The sequence below is a fragment of the Archocentrus centrarchus genome, chromosome 13 (genome assembly GCF_007364275.1).
Source record: "Archocentrus centrarchus isolate MPI-CPG fArcCen1 chromosome 13, fArcCen1, whole genome shotgun sequence".
Lineage (NCBI taxonomy): Eukaryota > Metazoa > Chordata > Actinopteri > Cichliformes > Cichlidae > Archocentrus > Archocentrus centrarchus.
The window spans coordinates 18,567,221-18,581,198 of record NC_044358.1 but is presented as its reverse complement, the minus strand read 5'-3'; the positions used below and the strand labels follow the sequence as shown (position 1 = coordinate 18,581,198).

The following is a 13,978-nucleotide window of genomic DNA, read 5'->3' as shown; positions in this document are numbered from 1 at the left end:
CATCAGTGGATTACAATATGTTTTACTGTAATAAAAATGGTTTTCAAAATAAAATGTTTCTGTACTTCAGTGCAGCAGCATTTGTTGTTTTATATATGTTGTGTGTTTGTTACTCTATCACACTTTCCTTGATTTCAATGACATGTTTAGGTCTTGTCATGTTGCAAATACATTTCATGTATATTGCATTAATTCAGAACAACAGACATAAAACTGCAACATTAAAGAAAATCAACATTTCATTTGAGCAGGGGAACTCTCCTTAATCAACAATAAACTTTCTTTTGCACAACTTGCACAGATGATCTACAGTAAATAGTGGCAAATAAGATAAACTAACACTTAAAATTTATTCTAATTTTATTTTTCACATTTTAAACTCATTTGTAACTCACATGTAACATGAAGTGTTGTGACTGAACAGACAGAAGCAAAGCACGACATATTGAAAAGCAAGCTTTAGAATTAAAATTATTTGCTCTAATAATGTAAAGTTAATGGTTATTTGCATTTCATTATAATTAGTGCTATTCTTGCATATACCACCAGTTATTCCCTGTATGGGTTGATGAAATGTGAAGCATTAATATTTCTGAAGTAACTTGTCAAGTTATTCTTATTTTGAACAGGATGGAGTAAGCATAAGATTTTTCAGTGCAAGAAAAAATGCTTCATCCCTGAGGCCATAGATGAGAGGACTCAGACACCTTGGAGCAATACTAAATAAGATATAGTTAAAGTATCTGACAGTTATAAATAAATTCAAGAGCCACGCAGCAGCATTTTGAACCAGCTGTAGACGAGATAGGGAAGACTGGCTAACACCAACATTCAATGCGTTGCAATAATCCAGCCTAGTTGTGATAAAGGCATGGATCACTACTTCAAAGTGTTGTTTTGATAAAATATTTTTTATCTTCGCCAGCTGCCTCAAATGAAAGAAACTAGATCTCACCACTGCACTGATCTGGTCCTCCAACTTAAAACTCTCATCCATCATAAAACCCAAATTTGTGACAGACGGCTTTACTTATTGTGATAATGGACCCAGGTCCATTATCACATTATCGCAACATGACAAGACAATTATCCACCAATGGTACTAGGGCCAAAAACAATCACCTCCGTCTTTTTGTCATTAAAATTCAGAAAGTTTAGAGCCATCCAAGATTTAATTTCATCAAGACACTTAATTAAAATCTGTACAGAGTTGGCTTCCTTGCGATTTAGGGGCATATAAATCTGTGTATCATCCGCATAGCAATGGAAAGCAATTTTATGCTTTCTAAGGATGGAGCCGAGGGGGAGTAGATATCAAGAAAACAACAGAGGTCCAAGTATCGAACCCTGTGGCACCCCACACGACAAAGGAGTAGGGGATGATCTAAAATCGCCTAGGTTAACATAAAAGGACCTATCAGCCACTCTAAGACAGTGCCTTGGAAACCCACATACTGCTCTAAACGAGAAATTTAAATACTATGATCCACAGTGTCAAAGGCGGCTGTCAAATCTAAGAGAAGTAAAACCACAAAGTCTCCTGCATCTGTAGCTAAGAGGATATCATTAAAAACCCTCAGCAATGCAGATTCAGTACTATGAAGAGGTTTAAAACCAGATTGAAAGACCTCAAGGATATTATTGTCATCTAGGAAGGTTTTCAATTGGCTAAAAACAACTTTCTCTAGGATTTTAGACAGAAAAGGAAGCTTAGAAATGGGCCTATAACTGGATAAAACAAAGGGATCAAGACCAGGTTTTTTTGGTCAGTGGTTGAATTGTTGCACATTTAAAAACTTTAGGAACCACGCCAGTAGACAGGCTACTATTAATGAGAGCCAGGACAAGTGGGCCTAGGACAGAAATAACCTCCTTAAAAAGTCGAGGTGGGATAGCGTCAGTCGGAGAGCCTGAGGGCTTCAGGTGACCAACAGTCTCACATAAGGAAGACAGAGTGACAGGCTCAAACTGGTACAAAGCAGTAGAGCGATGAGCGGAGACTGAGGGGTCAAAAGCTGGGAATAATATATGAGCCCTAACACCGTTCACCTTATCCACAAAAAAATTGCAGAATTTCTCACAAGTCTCAGGTGAAGGCTCAATGCCAGTACACTGACGGGTGTTTAAAACATTATCAATAATATTAAATAATACACGAGGCTTGTGACAGTTACGCAGAATGATGCTAGACAAGTGCTCCCGTTTGGCATCTTTCACCATTAGCTGGTAGTGATGCCAACAGTCCAAGTTTGGGCTCTGGATGTTTGGACTGAGCAGGACCCACTGAAGGCTCAGGCTCTGGACACTCAGACTGAGTGGGACCCACTCGCTCAGATGTATACAGATGTGTAGGGTTCACAGCAGTCTCCTTGCATGGCTGGGGCTGCTCTGGGGATTGCTTGGGTGATTCTAGTGGTGGTGAAGGTGGAGAGTCTGGCCAAGGTGCCGGTAGCTGTGGCGTAGAAGCCTGTGGTGCAGGCAGAGACAATGTGGGCTGTAGTGCGGCCCGAGATGCTGAAGGCTGTTCATTAAGGCTCATTGCTGACTCCTGAAGTTAACGTCCAGGAGGGGTCTTAGCCGACCACCCCTGAGGCACAGTAACGAGTGCAGAGACAGGCCAATCCAGAGCTGGTGCAGGGATGGGTTGAGCTTGGCACACCCTCACCCAAGGAACAGAAATGTATGCAGGGTGCTCCAGCACTGAGGAGGCCTTGACAGGAGCAACAGTTTTTGAGGGAATGGAAGCTGGGGGACTGAGGTGCACTGTGTTTACTAGAAAGTTTCTTACAAGTTCATGTAAAGAGTCCAAAGGCCAAGGCAATTAATCAGAAATTTGTCTCTGCAGCTTGGAGGTGACTACCGTTTTGTATTTGACCAGTTAACCATTTGTTACACAAGATAGGCACCGTGTAAATCATGTCCTCTCTTAATTCATTTGTGGGGTTATAAGCCACAGGATCTCTTTCAGTCCAAAGATTTCCAGGCCCAGACAGAGCAGGCAAAACATCAGGACTAAAGTCTAAAAGTCTTCAAGTTATTAAGAAATGATCAGACAGGAGGGGGCTCTTCAGTTTCTATGCCATATGTCAGGACAAGATCCAGAGTATGATTAAAGTGGTGGGTGGGCTCCTTTACATTTTGAGATAAGCCAATTGAATCTAATAATAGATTAAATGCAGTGTTGAGGCTGTCATTTTCAGCATCTACATGGATGTTAAAATCACCCACTATAATTATTTTATCTGAACTGAGCACTAAATCAGATAAAAAGTCTGAGAAATCAGACAGAAACTCTGAGTAAGGACCAGGTGGACGATAGATAATAACAAATAAAAAAGGTTTTCAAATTTTCCAAGTCAGGTGGACAAGACTAAGAGTCACGCTTTCAAAAGGATTAAAACTTTGATTAATTACTAAGCTGGAATTAAAGATTGCGGCACCTCCTCCTCGACCTGTGCTTCAAGCATTCTCACAGTAAGTGTGACTCAGGGATGTTGATTCATTTAAAATAACATATTAATCCTGCAGTAACCAGGTTTCTATAAGGCAGAATAAATCAATATGTTGATCAATTATTAAATCATTTACTAACAGGGACTTGGAAAAGAGAGACTTAATGTTTAATTTTTACACTTAAATAGTTTTTTGCTGATTTTAGCTTTGTTTTTTGGTGGTCTAGGAGCAGGTACCATCTCTATTGGAATGGAGTTTTGGTGGGATCGCAGGAGGAGAGAAGCTGCAGAGAGGCGTGTAAGACTGCAACTCTGCTTCCTGGTCTCAGCCCTGGGCAGTCAGGTTTTAGTTGAGCCAATAAAGTTGGCCAGATTTCTAGAAAGGAGAGCGAACAAGACCAGGGTTTCCCCAGAAACTTTGCCAATTATCTATGAAGCCCATGTTGTTTTTTTTGGACACCACTCAAACAGCCAACGATTCAAGGAGAACATGCGGCTAAACATGTCGCTCCTGGTCTGATTGGGGAGGGGCCCAGAGAAAACTACAGAGTCCGACATTGTTTTTGCAAAGTTACACACCGATTCAATATTAATTTTAGTGACTTCCGATTGGCGTAACCGGGTGTCATTACTGCCAATGTCAATTATGATCTTACCAAATCTATGTTTAGCCTTAGCCACCAGTTTCAAATTTCCATGAATGTCGCCTGCTCTGGCCCCTGGAAGACATTTGACTATGGTCGCTGGTGTCACTAGTTTCACGTTTCTCAAAACAGAGTCGCCAATAACCAGAGTTTGTTCCTCAGCGGGTGTGTCACCGAGTGGAGAAAAACAGTCATGAATGGGTTGGTGGTGTACCAGGTGCTTCTGTTTAGGCTTACGCTTCCTCCTAACAGTCACCCAGCCGGCCTGCTTCCCCTGCTGCTTGGGATCTGCTGGGGGGGAGCTAACGGCAGCTAAGCTACCATGGTCCGCACAGACTACAGGGGTCTTGGCTAGCTACTGGTGTTTCTTTTCATTTACCTCTTTTCACTCTGTTTATACCCCACTCTGCATTTAATCATTAGTTATTATTAATCTCTGTCTCTCTTCCACAGCATGTCATTTGTCCTGTCTCTCAGTTTCAGCAGATGACTGCCCCTCCCTGAGCCTGGTTTTCTCTGTAATTACTGTAGGGTTTTTAACCTTACAATATAAAGAAGAAGAAGAAGAAGAAGAAACAGCCTTTATTGTCCCACAGAGGGGAAATTTGGGTGTAACAGCAGCCGCAGTTATTATAAATATAAGTAAAAATATAATAATTCACACTAAGAAAAGAATATAAATATATATAAAATCAACAAACAATATTAACCTTAATACTACTAATAATAACACTATATACAATGTACATGATGTGCCTGTGTGTTGAACCTTAACAGGCCGGACTATTTACAGTATATTATATATTATCCTACATTGTGTAGGCTATTGTGGTTTTTGTTGGGAGCAGTGATGGTTATAAAGTCTTACAGCTGCTGGGAGGAAGGATCTGCGGTAACGCTCCTTTGTGCATTTAGGATGCAGCAGTCTGTCACTGAAGGAGCTCTCCAGCTCAGCAACAGTTTCATGCATGGGATGGGAGACCTTGTCCATCAGTGATGTTATTTTGGTCAGAGTCCTTCTGTCTCCCACCACCTGCACTGAGTCGAGAGGACATCCTAGGACAGAGCTGGCTTTCCTGATGAGCTTGTCTATCTTCTTCCTCTCAGCTGTAGATAAGCTGCTGCTCCAACATACTGCTGCATAGAAGATGGCTGATGCCACCACAGAGTCATAGAAGGTCTTCAGGAGTGTCCCCTGCACTCCAAAAGACCTCAGCCTTCTCAGCAGGTAGAGTCTGCTCTGACCCTTCCTGTAGAGCGCATCAGTGTTATGAGTCCAGTCCAGTTTATTGTTTAGGTGAACACCCAGGTACTTATAAGAGTCCACTATCTCAATGTCCACTCCCTGGATGTTCACCGGTGTCCGTGTGGTGGGTCTGCGCCTGCGGAAATCCACCACCAGCTCCTTGGTTTTAGCGGCGTTGATCAGGAGGTGGTTCCGCTGGCACCAGTCCACAAAGTCCTGAGTCCACTGTCTGTACTCTGAGTCATCCTCACCTGTGATGAGGCCAACTATGGCAGAGTCGTCAGAGAACTTCTGCAGATGGCAGCGTGGGGAGTTGATGGAGAAGTCTGCAGTGTAGAGGGTGAAGAGGAACGGTGCCAGCACAGTTCCCTGTGGGGCCCCCGTACTGCAGACCAGCCTGTCAGAGACACAGCCCTGTGTCCTCACATACTGTGGGCGGTCAGTGAGGTAGTCCAGTATCCACTCGGAGATGTGGTGGTCCACTCCTGACAGTTCCAGCTTGTCTCTCAGAAGTCCTGGCTGGATGGTGTTAAAAGCACTGGAGAAATCAAAGAACATGATCCTCACAGTGCTTCCAGGCTTCTCCAGGTGGGTCAGAGCTCGGTGCAGGAGGTAGATGATGGCGTCATCCACCCCGATGCCAGGCCGGTAGGCGAACTGCAGCGGGTCCAACGAAGACGACACCATGAGGCGTAGATGGTTGAGGACCAGCCTCTCGAGGGTCTTCAGGGCTACCGGCCTGTAGCTGCTAAGATCCTTTGGATGTTTGGTCTTTGGTACCGGTACCACACAGGAGGTCTTCCACAGTTGTGGTACTTTCCCCAGCTTCAAGCTCAGGTTGAACATGTATCCCATGATGCCACACAGCTGATCTGCGCAGCACCTCAGGAGCCTGGAGCTGATGCCGTCTGGACCAGCAGCCTTTCGCACCTTGATCTTACGTAGCTCCTTCCTCACATGATGAGTTGAGAGGGACAAGATGGAGGTGGGGGGTGGGGGTTGTGAGATGGAGTCCTCAGAAGTGAAGGGGGTGGGTGATGGCTGAGAGCTGAGAGGTGTGAGGTCCCAAGAAGAAGAAAGGTTGGCAGTCATTAAAGATGGTGGGGCTGACAGCAGGGGGGACTGGGCTGGGGGAGGGGTGGGTGGCTGGTCAAACCTGTTAAAGAACTGGTTCAGGTTGTTAACCCACTCTAAGTTTCCCACAATCCTAGGGCTTGGTTTGTGGCCTGAAATTGAGTTCAAACTCCTCCAAACCCCACTGATGTTGCTCTGCTGTAGCTGGTCCTCCATCTTCTTCCTGTAGATGTTTTTTCCATCCCTGATTTTCCTTCTCAGATCCTTCTGCACGGCTCTCAGCTCCTCCTTATTTCCTGATCTAAAGGCTCTCTTCTTCTCCTTCAGGAGAGCCTTTATTTCGGAGTTGATCCAGGGTTTGTTGTTTGAAAAACACCGTACCCTCCTGGTGGGCACAGTGTTTTCCACGCAGAAATTTATGTACTCAGTGATGCAGTCCGTGATGCTGTCGATGTCCTCCCCATGAGGGGCACAAAGCTCTTCCCACACAGTGGAGCTAAAGCAGTCTCTCAGAGCTTCTTCAGTCTCCTCAGACCATTTCTTCACTGTGTGTGTCACAACTGGTTCTCTGTGTACCAAGGGTTTGTACACAGGCTGGAGATGAACCAGGTTGTGATCTGAGCCCCCCAGGGGAGGCAGAGGTGATGAGCTGTATGCCTCCTTGATGTTGGCATACAGTAGATCCAGTGTGTTGGTATTCCTGGTGTGGCAGGTGACATACTGGGTGAAGGTGGGGAGAGTGGAGGACAGGGAGACGTGGTTAAAGTCCCCTGAGATCAGAAAGAGGGCCTGTGGGTGCTGTGTTTGGAGTCTGCTGGTAGTAGCATGGAGGACATCGCAGGCTGCAGCAGCGTTAGCAGAGGGCGGCACATACACAGTTATCACAATAACATGTGAAAACTCCCGAGGAAGATAGTACGGCCTCAAGCTAACAGCGAGCAGTTCAATGTCCTTACTGCAGAGCGTCTCTTTGATGGTTAGATGTCTGGAGTTGCACCATCTATCGTTCACAAACACAGCCAGACCCCCGCCCCTCTTCTTACCACTCTCCTTGGTTCTGTCGGCACGGATCAAATGAAAGCCGTCCATGTTTATGTGTGAGTCCGGGGTTAGCTCGGTTAGCCACGTCTCCGTCAGGCACATGAGGCTGCTCTCCCGGTAGCTCCTTTGATGTCGCGTTAGCGCCGCCAGCTCGTCCACTTTGTTGGGAAGAGATCTCACGTTTCCCATGATGATGGACGGGATGACGGGCCTGTACCTTCTCCTCTGGCAACGACGACCTATGCCCGCACGTCTCCCGCGTCTCTTCCTTCTCAGTTCGCGGGGAATATCGAGTCGTTCAGCAGGAGTAGGCACAGCGGAGCTCCCGATGGAGAACAGCTGGTCCCGAGAGTAAACAATAGGAGTGTGGCCACTCTCGCAGTCTCCAAACATAAACACCATAAAAAGGGTAAAAATCAAAAACAAAGTTTTCCAGAAAAAAGTCTGCTCCATCATGGGGAAAAAGAGCAGAAGATACAGAAACACAAAAACACATCTAATACTAAACAAAATGAGAAAAAACACGAAATGAGTGCGGAGCTGCTGAAACTGGCTGCCTGCTCGCGCGGCGCCGGAAGCGGAAGCGCCTTGAGGCAACTGTTTGTTGTGATTTGGCACTATATAAATAAAAATTTAAATTTAAATGTGAAAGAACCTCAAGGTTTAAATTATTCTAGTGTTTCTCACCATTCACATAAAAATAATTAAGTGAAATTTATATTTATATATGTTGTATGTCTGTGTTTGTTTCCCTATTATATAATCCTTGATTTCACTGACATGTTTAGGACTTGTCATCTTGAAAATACTCGATCCTATCAAGTTTCATTTAAGTTTCATGTATATTGCACCAGTTCAGAACAACAGACATCAAACTGTAACATTACAGAAAGTCAACAATTAATTTTGAGCAAGTGAACTCCCTTTTATCAGGAATCAACTTTTTCTTGCATAAAATGCACAGATACTCTACAGTAAATGATGTCAAATAAGATAAACTATATTTTTAATTTTATTTTTCACAATTTGAACTTATGTGTAACTTGTATCTGAAAAATGATGTGTGACTGAACAGACAGAAGGAAATGACAAATAGAAAAGCAAGTTACCACAAATTATTTGCTCCAATAATGTAAAGTTAATGGTTATCTACATTTCATTATGATCAAACTTGCTCTTACATACACCACCAGTTTTTCCCTGTATGGTGTGATGAAAGCATAACTTGTCAAGTTATGATTATTTTTGAACAGGATGAAGTAGGCATAAGATTTTTCAGTTCAAGAAAAAAATTTTCATCCCTGAGGCCATAGATGAGAGGACTCAGACACCTTGGAGCAATATTAAATGATATATAGTTAAAGAATCTGACATTCATTAATAAATTAAAATCAATCTGAAGGACAGCAGTTTCTATGAACGGGGTCCACAGCTGAATGAGACAGAGGAGCAGCTGAAAAGCATGAAGAACCACTGTTCTGAGTCCTTTATGTGTCGACTTCTTATTTTCTCCTGATGCAGCTTTGGCCACTTTCATTATTTCAATATATGCGAAAACAATAGTGATGCCCATGATCAAGAAATAAAATTGATTCACAGCTGAGCGAACATGATCGTGCCATCTGTAAAGAATAAACAAATCCGCATTGCATATCATATATTGTTTGTAGAAACCAAGAGACGCTGAAGCTAAGAACATGGAAATAATAACAATGCAGGGACCAGAGCTGAGGCCGTGAATGATCAGGATACAGTACACAGTGCTGCGTGTGGAGCACAGCTGTCTGTGACGCAGAGGCATACAAATGGCCACATAGCGCTCCAGAGTCATTGCTGTCAGAGTAACTGGTGTGACATTTAAGTAAAGGAGCACAAAAACAAAGATAGTTGTACACAACCAAACTTGCAATGCAAATTCAAAAAAGATCATGATAAGCAGGATATCAGACATCAATAACAAAAAGCTGTCTGACAATAATGTTACAGAAAATAAGATATAGCGTGCAGATGTGTGAAAGCATTCCTTTTTAAAAATGGTGAAAATGAGCAACATGTTGATGCTAAGAAAAATTATGACCAGGATCTGCACAATAATGTTCCGGGGAGTCAATGGTTGCAGCAAAAAACCATCATTCACTGAATTGTTACCTGCCATAGAAAACACACACGTGTTTGAAACACTTCTAAGAGTCAATCAGAGTGCCATGATTAAATATAAGGTTTTCTTCTAAAAACCAAACTCAAAATCAAGTCCAGTGGAGAAACCTTCCATTGTTTTCCAGAGTCAAATGTCTTCTGCTGAGCTCCATGCAGTTTTCTGAGAGATGACTGCGCATCATTAATTTAAAGGTAACAGCATCCAAGAACAACAATAGCACATGAACTTTTGCTCTGCTGTGTTGTTGACTTCCCTTAACACCCATTCCCCTCGATGCCTTTAAATAGTTGTTAGATGGCGTACTCGAGAGACTCTACATTACAGATCTGAAAGAACTGAAAAAGTTGTTGCTTGCTAGTTTTGCATGTATTTTTTAAAAATTGTTTATCTGTACAGGGACAGGTAAGTAACATAAAATTTGAAATGCCTGTCCATAGTGGGCCTTTAAAAACATTAAACTGACCATCATATAGATTGGTCTGCTGGTATGTGTCCTGATGAGAGATGTTTTTTAAAGTACGTACATAACCAAGTTGATCTGTAAACAGTCTTCTAAAAACCTCATGGTCCCACTGAACAGACTGTTAGTGATTATTTGTACTCAAGCAAGTTACTCCTTCACACACATTTGTGGCCAGTGTGGGTAGAACAAAGTTCCCTGTTTGATCCTGTCTATCAAGGTCCTCCTTTCAGGGTCTTTCAATCTGACCTTATGCATTTTCCATAACAGATGGTGATTCAGCTGCTCAGGATGCTCTCAGCAGTACCTCTGTACAATGTGATGAGTATGAATGGTGGGAGTTGCCTTCACAGAAAACAGACACTTTGTCTATGTAGGTAACCAGGAGAGGATCTTCACCACGTGAACACCATGGAATTTGGGGCTTTTTGAGGCTCTTGATGATCTCTTAGAGAAGTTGCTGATGTTCAGAGGAAGATTGTTGACTCTGCAACAGTCTGTAATCTGTTGCACCTCCTCTTTTTATGCTGATTCATCAATCTAGCTGATGAGATCCATCATAGTTGTGTCATCAGCAAATTTAATGATGAGATTTGAGCTGTTCATTGCTGCACAGTCATGAGTCAGCAGGGGAAACAGCAGTGGACTCACCATGCAGTTCTGGAGGACTGCAGTGCTCAGTGCAGTTATTTTGGAGATTTTGATTATGGGTGACTGAGGTCTCCCAGTCAGTAAGTCCAAGACCCAGTTGCACATAAACAGTAGGTGTTCAGGCCCAGTAGACTCAATTTTCTAACCAAGTGCAAAAGAATGATTGTGTTGAACACTGAAATGAAGCCTATGAACAGCATTTGTAGATCTGTGAGCAGTTTGGGTGACAGGCAGATGTGGTGACAATTGATTTTATGTACCCCTCGACAAGCCTCTCAAAGTGCCTCATGATAGTGGGTAGTCATAGATAAGCCATTGAGGAAGGACACTGAGGACTTAATTGGCATAAGGGCGATGGTGGTGGCCTTGAAGCCAGTTGGAACATCAGCAGAGGACAGGGAGATTTTGAAGATTTTTTTTAAATCTAACCTCTCGTCTTCCTCTCCTGTCCTCTTTCTCCATCTCTGAGTGAACTTCTCTCTCTCTTTGCTCTCCCTGAAATACAGCAGCTCTTCTTAGCTAGCAGACACACAGTGTGACAAACTGCAGACACTTTGTGTGTTTGCTGACATTTGTTGAGCATTTATAAATGTTGCATTCAAAATTACCTGCAACATGTTACTACTTTTATGCTCGCTCCTCTTCAGCACCACTAGCTAAGATGTTTACGTGCCGCAAGCACAACTTACAGACTCGGTCCGGCCCGCAGTAACCCCTGATTATAGCGATATAAATGATAAAGAAATTATATGAGTTTGCGTATTTAATCCCTTTGTACCCGATAAGCCCCGGTGATGGACGATATGCCAGTACGATTGTCTTTAATGTGTTATTATTCCTCCGTTTAGGCTCAGATCATTTGATATTTGACGGCGCACTGACCAGAAATGCAAACTTTTCTCAGACGTGTTAAAAAGTAAGGAGTCTGTTTTGAAAATGTAAGAAGTAGAAAGTACAGATACTTGTGTAAAAATGTAGGGAGTAAAAGTAAAAAGCAGTCAGAAAAATAAATACTCAAGTAAAGTACAGATACCTGAAAAATCTACTTAAGTACAGTAACGAAGTATTTGTACTTCGTTACTTCCTACCTCTGAGCCTGATAATAACAAATTACAATAGTCCACATTAGAAGTAATAAATGCATGAATTAGCTTTTCAGCATCACTCTGAGAAAGGATGTTTCTAATTTTAGAAATATTCCACAAATGCAAAAAAGCAGTCCTACATTTTATTTTTTTTTTCCTGCTCTTGGTGGAGACGCATTTTTGTCTTCTCCCCAGCCTTCCCTATCTACCCCTGCTTTTTGCTGCATCGCTGCTTAGAACGTCCCTTTACACATCCCCGAACTGGAATTTAAACTATGGATCTGGTCAGCTGGTCTCTCAACACTATTGATGATCAAATTCTCATCACGAGGAGATTTGGAGAAGGGGAACCCTCTTTCCTCTGGCCCGGCTACATACCCGGCTGGTTATGTTATGGATTCCCGTGGGGATGGAAGATAATCTTCCTGGCTGTACTGTGTGGATGTGGCATATATATTGATACCAGGATTTTTCCCGAATTGGACCTGGGGATATCTGGTTTCTGGGCAGCTGTTCAGGCCCTAGTAAGGCTGTCTATGAGGGATGCAGAAACAGTACGAACTCAATCAGACTCAGTAGAGTTGAATCGAAGTGGATTACATCTGGAGGAGTGTTGGAGTCTCTGTTCTGCGTGGCGGAGTAGAACCAAATTCAGATTATTGGACTTCTGAGTGGTAACCAGAAAACTGTAAGGTCTGTCAGTAAATAGTTATGACGGCCTGAACCAAAACAATTGCAGTATTTGGAATTTGGCTCCCAGACGGTCTTGGATGCTGTCTATCTAAATTATCTCCTGGAGATGTTTGTAAACAGATGCTCTTCACCCCCGCCCCATGTTGTGACTTGTATGAACAGGTATCCTGGCAACCAAGGCTGACTGTACCATCTTATCATGAGCATTATCATGAAGTGCTGGTCTGGAAGCTGTGTGTCCATCACAGTATCCTGCTCGTCTCTGCTGGCAGCCCCTCCCCTACCCACCCTAGTGCTCTCCAGGCTTTAAATGTGCTGCTGCTTTGCTGAGATGTTTTTTGGAACCTCATAAGGTGTTCATAATGAACACAGTACGAGATGATTTTTTTTTAACCTACCTATCCCAGTGTATCTCTTTCTGTTTTTCCTGCTAAAGGTAGCGCTGCTAAAACGGCTGTACGACCTCAGACACCTGTCTGCCCTGTTTGTGTTTATTTCTGTGTTTGTAGTTCTTGGATGGCTGTTCTGTTAACTGTAATTTCCCCATTGTGGGACTAATGAAGGTATTCGTAATATGTGCATTGAAGGACATATCCCGGTCAAAAATGACTCCCAAGATTTCTCACATTGTTATTGGAGGCCAAAGTAATGCCATCCAGAGTAAGTATCTGGTTAGACACCATGTTTCTAAGATTTGTGGGGCCGAGTACAAGAATTTCAGTTTTATCTGAGTTTAGAAGCAGGAAATTAGAGGTCATCCAGTCCTTTATGTCTTTAAGACATTCCTGCAGTTTAACTAATTGATGTGTGTCATCTGGCTTCATTGATAGGTAAAGCTGAGTATCATCTGCCTAAAAATGAAAATTGATTCAATGCTTTCTAATAATGCTGCCTATAATGTAAATAGAGTTGGTCCTAGCACAGAACCCTGTGGAAGTCTATAATTAACCTTAGTGTGTGAAGAAGACTCCCCATTTACATGAACAAATTGGAGTCTATTAGATAAATATGATTCAAACCACTGCAGTGCAGTACCTTTAATACCTATAGTATGCTCTAATCTCTGTAATAAAATATTTTGTCAACAGTATCAAAAGCTGCACTGAGGTCCAACAGGACAAGCACAGAGATGAGTCCACTGTCAGAGGCTGTAAGAGCTGGGTCAAGTGATGGCTTTTTAAGTAGTGGTTTAATTACAGCCACCTTGAATGCCTGTAGTACATAGCCAACTAATAAAGACAGATTGATCATTTTTAAGATAGAAGCATCAATAATTGGAAAGACTTCTTTGAACACTCTAGTAGGAATGGGATCTAATAAACATGTTGCTGGTTTGGAGGACGTAACTAATGAAGTTAACTCTGAAAGATCAATTGGAGCGAAAGAGTCTAAAAAATACCGGCAGTGCTGAAAGCAGCCGAACATGAAGATAAATCTTTGAGATGGTTATGAATAATTTTTTCTCTAATGTCTA

At 42.7% G+C, this 13,978-nt stretch overlaps 1 pseudogene; it reads right to left on the bottom strand.

The window, feature by feature from the left end:
- Nucleotides 1-2,330: 2,330 nt before the first annotated feature.
- Nucleotides 2,331-9,612, bottom strand: LOC115790407 (odorant receptor 131-2-like; annotated as a pseudogene).
- Nucleotides 9,613-13,978: the final 4,366 nt, after the last annotated feature.